The sequence below is a fragment of the Elgaria multicarinata genome, chromosome 17 (genome assembly GCF_023053635.1).
Source record: "Elgaria multicarinata webbii isolate HBS135686 ecotype San Diego chromosome 17, rElgMul1.1.pri, whole genome shotgun sequence".
In the NCBI taxonomy this organism is placed as follows: Eukaryota; Metazoa; Chordata; class Lepidosauria; order Squamata; family Anguidae; genus Elgaria; species Elgaria multicarinata.
In genome coordinates, this window is record NC_086187.1 from 18,518,993 (window position 1) to 18,524,992 (window position 6,000).

Here is a 6,000-nt window from a genome sequence, read left to right on the forward strand (position 1 = left end):
TCAGGAAACCACCTCCAAATCTATTCAAAGGAGGCCCTGCATTAGACCAATGACCTTGAGTATGTTAATATTAATCTAGCAATAATCTACTAAAATGTGCATCAGATTCAGGCAAATTCCAAATAGAATCGGGCCCCTGTGGTCCCATTCTCTTGGGTCCCAAGGGGAAGAAAGCTTTCTTTTAAAGCCAACAGAACTGAAGTCAGTCTGGATTGAGCCCATGTTAGGAATTTGTGTTTCAGATAGGATACACACCTGCAGACTTTATGTCTCTAAGTAGCATCTTTTGGTTTTGCTTCTCTAAATGTTGCAGGGGGGAATGGAGTGCCTGACAGATCTACCTTCTAATCCTGAGGCATGTTTTACTATGGGCTTCAATCACTATGATTTAAGGGAGGACATGGATGGGACCTTGAGTTGGCCATCTTCCAATGTCAGCATGCTTCACTACGAAAAAGCACACACCATCAACTGGTTTTCAAGCATCATAACTTTCTAGCCCCTGTACCTATCCTTCTGTAACTTTGCAGGTTTCTTCTCTGGGGACACCTCTAGGATGTCTGCCATTTTCATAGAAATCTACCCAAAACCACAGGGGCTGAGAAGGGGAAATTAAGCACTTCCCCTCTTTCCACATGAATCACTGAACTTGTCCTTCTGAAACTTTGCAGTTTTTTCTTTGCTTTTAGGCTTTCTGGCAATTTTCAAAGCAATAGTCCACAAGGAACATAGGGGTATAAGTGTGACTTCTTTTGGAGACCCTCATAATGTCAAGAATGGTCTCAGGGACATACCCCTATAGCTATTCTGAAATTTAGCAGGTGTGATCCCCTTAGAAGGGACAACTGTCCCTGAATTTTTTGTTCAATTCTACCCAAACATTTTTCTTTAAAATAAATCAATAAATCAGCAGTTCCCCTAAAAACAAGAACAACAAAGCAGAATATAAACGGGACAAAAAAACTGACCTATTTTTTCCTGACATTGGGCAGGTGGAATTCCCAACTAACATCCAATTCTGACCAAGAGAAACAAGTTATAGCCATCTTTTTGATTTCCCATAATAGTCAATGGGAAGGGCTAAGAAGACTAAGTTTTCCGAACCTCAAATTAGGCTCGGTACTGAGTTAAAGACGACTGACTCTAAATCAGTCTGAGATTTAGCAGGCCACATTCCAAAGTGTCAAATCTGGGGTCCGAAATGAAGCAGGTCAGTGCAACCTCTCCCACTTACCTACAGATGAGCAATCCCAAACCCAGTGTCTAGAATTTATTTCCCCTTTATATAGGCCTTCTAAGAGGAAATGATTCTAAGGATGTTTGATCAGCTTTATTTGTATAACTACTTTTCAGTAAGAGGAAAACTAACCTTTTCATAAGTGGACAAACTGCATTTTCCCTGGTTCTCTGGTTTCTCTAAGTTACTAAAGCCACAAACTTCAATAAAAACAACTGAAAGCAACAACAACAAATTGCAGCGTAGACCACTCTTGGTCATATTACTCTATTCTATTCTCTTTCCCACCCAGTTGTCTATTTCTCCCATCCCAAACCGTCAGCATTTAGTGGCCACTGAGCATAATATGCATGGGACTAGTTTGGGGGTTCTCGCCTCAAGGTTTTCTGTTTCTTTGTTTGCAGAGGGCAGTATCCAATTGTGTCATCCTGGTAAATTAAATAGCTTGCATAACTCTGCCAAAATGATTGATTATGCTGGCCCTGTTCAGAAGACACCTTAAATCATGGCTTTGACCATGGTGAATAAGGTCTTTTGCATGATTCACCATGGTTAAAGCCATGGTTTAAGGTTTCTTCTGAACAGGGCTACTGAAGGCACAAGCACATCTTTAGTTGGATTCTTCCCCTGCACAGGGGTCAGGGCACTCATGGGGGAGCATCAGGCCTTGGGGGGTTGCAGATTGTGTACCCCTGATATGGACAATAGAGACGTTCTGGGTTATCACCAGCCGCTGGGTTCCACTTTGCAATTCTGCTTCTACAAAGTGAACACCAGGGGGTGGGGAGCAAAGGTGGACTGGACTCGGCAGATGACTTGAGTGCTAAGAAGAGGCTCTTTGGGAGAGGAGCTGTTGATTGTGCTTGACGTTTCTGCAGGGCACTTGGGAGACGTTCGCTGCCTCCAGAGGTGACCCAGAACAGCACATTATCCTCTCAGGCTCTATCAAGCAGAAACTGGTGGCCCCGATTCCAGTGAGGCTGTAAATCCATTCTGGGTTTCAGTCAGAACCAGTCCGAACTCTAAAGGAGATATCCAAGGTGCTGGACCCATATTTTTTTTGGGGGGTGGGTGGGTTCAGCACCTTGGGAGTGGTTGCCAAAATGATCTAGGTTGTCACTGCCTTTCATGCAACAGAAAAACACTTGCACAAAGAGCCAGTGTGGTGTAGTGGCTAAGGCCTTAGCTAGACCTAAGGTTTATCCCGGGATCGTCCTGGGGTCATCCCTGTCTGATCCCTGGATCCCCTGTGTGTCATTTAGATGAACAGGGTTGACCCCAGGATGATCCTGGGATAAACCTTAGGTCTAGCTAAGGCCTCAGGTGTTGGACTGGAAGTTGGGAGATCTGAGTTCTAGTCCCCACTTGGCCATGGAAGCTCACTGGGTGACTTTGGGCCACTCCCAGACTCTCAGCCCAACCTACTTCACAGGGTTGTTGTTGTAAGGATAAAATGGAGAGGAGGAGGATTACGTATGCCAGTTAGGTTTCTTCGAGGAAAAAAGGTGGGATATAAATTAAATTAAATAAATAAATAAATAATAAAAGCAAGAAAGAAGGACACAAATGAAAAGACTGCAAATGGATAAAGTTGACAAATGGATAATGAAATGGATACGACTTTTAGGAATGTATAATAAAAGAAATGAAGTTAGTAACTAAAATAAATGGAGTAATGAAATGAAGAAGGAAAACCATGTGCACCAAGGGAAGTTGGAAAAATCTGCAGTGGAATCAAATGAATTTAGATTTTTATGAATCCGACTCACGGATTCTGCAGCAAAACAGCTTTTCCCCAGTTGGGGGAATTCTGCAAACCTGCAGACCAATTCCCAATTTATTAATAGAAAAATTTGCAAAAGGTTTTAAATAAATGGCCAAAAATGTGCATTCCCCCCCCCCCAGGTTAAAGTGTGAAAATATTTATTTGGGAGGAATTTGCACATTTGATGCTTTGTTTTTCTGTGATTGGTAAATTATTCTTTTATTAAATGTTTAAACTGTCTTCCATGGACTGGACATATTTGCTCATCCTTAATTCTTGCAGGACTGTGGACTTTTTAAAAAATATATATTTGAAAAAATCTGATCCCACCGAAAATGAGTGTGTGGATGATGTGTAACTTACAAACCTATGCTCTGCTTGCTAGTTTGGTTTACTTGATACAATAAGTGATAAAGATCACAACCTCTTATTTGGACAGTAGAGGGAATTCATAGAGCTTTTTCTTTTCTTAAGTAAATGTTTGGCTTTTTGCGTCTCAGATTCTTTTTGCCTCTCAAGAGCTACCCAAAATCCCAAGGAAACCCTTTCACTCGGGCTACCTTGCTTAATACATTCTGAAGAGGAAGCGATGGGGTTCAGCAATGCCAGGTAGCAAATACTGCTGCAGCGGGACGTATAAACCCCACATTGTTTTGAACGGACTGCACCTGACCCTTGGCTAACACATGGTTGCAAATTGGCCTTTCAAACAAAACAGTGCGGTGTAACAGTCTTGAAATATTGCAAAGATATGTAAACATTCATTGATCTGAACAGTGCAAGTAAATAAATAAAAGGCTCAATTGCCTATTAAGAAGTGCAGAGTAAATGGAGTCATCCCTCCCCTTGGAAACAAATCGCTTCCTTACAGGACTGTTTCTGACTCTTGATCAAAACATTTTGTCCACCCAGCATGGTCCAGCAATGATTCACCTTGGCTCAGAAGGACATTTAAGAGCACTGTCACCCTTTAAGAGCAGTGTAATGTTAAATGACTGGAGGGTGGGTGTGTCACCTATTAACCAGTGCAGGCTGGTGGTTCCAATTTCAATGGGGCTGTGGATCCACTCTGGGTTTCAGTTCGAACCAGCCAGAATTCTAAAGGAGCTATCCAAGGTGATGGACCTATTTGGGGGGATAATAATCAGCACCTTGGATAGCTCCTTTAGAGTTCTGGCTCATTTGGACTGAAGCTCAGCGTGGATCTGTCAGGGATGCTTTAGGGTGGATTCCTGCATTGAGAAGGGGGTTGGACTCGATGGCCTTGTAGGCCCCTTCCAACTCTGCTATTCTATGATTCTATGATTCACAGCCCCACCAAAATCAGAGCCACCAGCCTCCACTGGTCTCAATTACCCAACTGGGATCATTGCCCCAGGAGCGGGCAACATCAGGCCCTCTAAATATTTTGGCCTACAACTTCCATCATCCCTAGCCAACATAGCAAAAGGTTAGGGATGATGGGAGTTGTAGGCCAAAACATCTGGTGGGCTGCAAGCTGCCCATCCCTGCATTAGACTGACCTACCTTACAGGGTTGTTGTACATTTTACAAAAGGTGAAATATTTTGACAACTCAAAAGCAGCCTTTCCCAACCTGATGCCCTCCCAGAGTTTTGGACTGCAATTCCCAGCATCCTTGACTGTCTGCCATTGTGGCTGGGGCTAACAGGAGTTGAAGTCTAACACATCAGGAGGCAGAAGATTGGGGAAGGCTCCTTTAAAGCATTATATTTCTCTAGTGTGTTGTCGTTGTTTTAATATATTTTATCATGTTGTTGTTTTTAGGATGATTTTGTTCAATATTTTGCCATCTATGAAATTGCTTTTGTCAGGTGCCTTGAGGGCTTTTGTTGAAACGAAAGGGGAGGTGAAAGCCTCTTCAGTGCACACGTGATGAGTTTTGCAGTGCAAGAAGATTCCTCCGCTGGTTTTCTACCTCTTATGCAACCAATAAAACCGCAGACACTTGAGTTAATATGAAGTACCAACTCAGCACTTGAGACTGGGCAAGAGAAAGGGTTCATCTGACCAGCCTGCAGGCCGCAGGTTGACTTATGCCCACAAAAAGATGAAAACAAGGAAAGTCTGTTAAAGATAATCCAGGATGCTGTTGTGGGCCTTTGAGAAACGTCATTGCCCAGCCAAATCACACACAATTAGGGCAGCCATTTAAGAAGAGCCAAGAGAGAGAACACATAATAAAAAATGAAGACTAAAGAGGAACAGTGGCTCAGTTCAGACAACACAATAGTCAACGCAGTGTGAAAACTCCACTCAACGGTTGAGTTTTTAGGGAGTACTCCCCACACAACATGTTCTAACTCCATTGTTGTGTGACTGTGGGCTATCATGGAGTTCAGTAAAATCCATCCTCCACCCTCTCTCCTCCCCTGGTCCTCCCGATGGTGTCCCATCAGCCATTGCTGCAAGAAAACAATCCTTGTAGCTCTCCTAGAGCGGCACTTGCTCCTTTCGCCACTCTTGCCAGGGAACTCTGTGGCCAGTGGGAAGAGTCAACTCAATACAATGAACTCCGTGGAGCTCCATAAACTCTCCTCTGCACAGTGTGGATATTCTGCATGGAGTGCTTTCCAATAAAAAATATATCACCACAGGATGGAGTTTTCCTGTCAGACAACACATTTCTCAATGGTGGAGTAAAACTCCACCATGGAGTTCTAAAGCCACCGTTGAGAAACATGTTCTCTGAACTGAGCCAGTGACTTGCATAAAATTGCCATATACTAATTTATGTGTCTGGAGGTGAACTTAGAAAAAGCAATTCTGTACATCTCCCGATAGTGTGTAAGATTAACCAAGCAACCTGTCTGCCTGTTCAGTCTGTTATTCAGGTACTGAGTGGTGATGGGCAGCAGTTTTTCCTGTTTCTTTATCTTTAAATCAAAATTAGGCTGGACAGCTCTTCAAACAGAGGACTGTCCTCTGTAAAAGAGGACACGTACGCATCCCACACACAATCAAATTGAACCATTCCA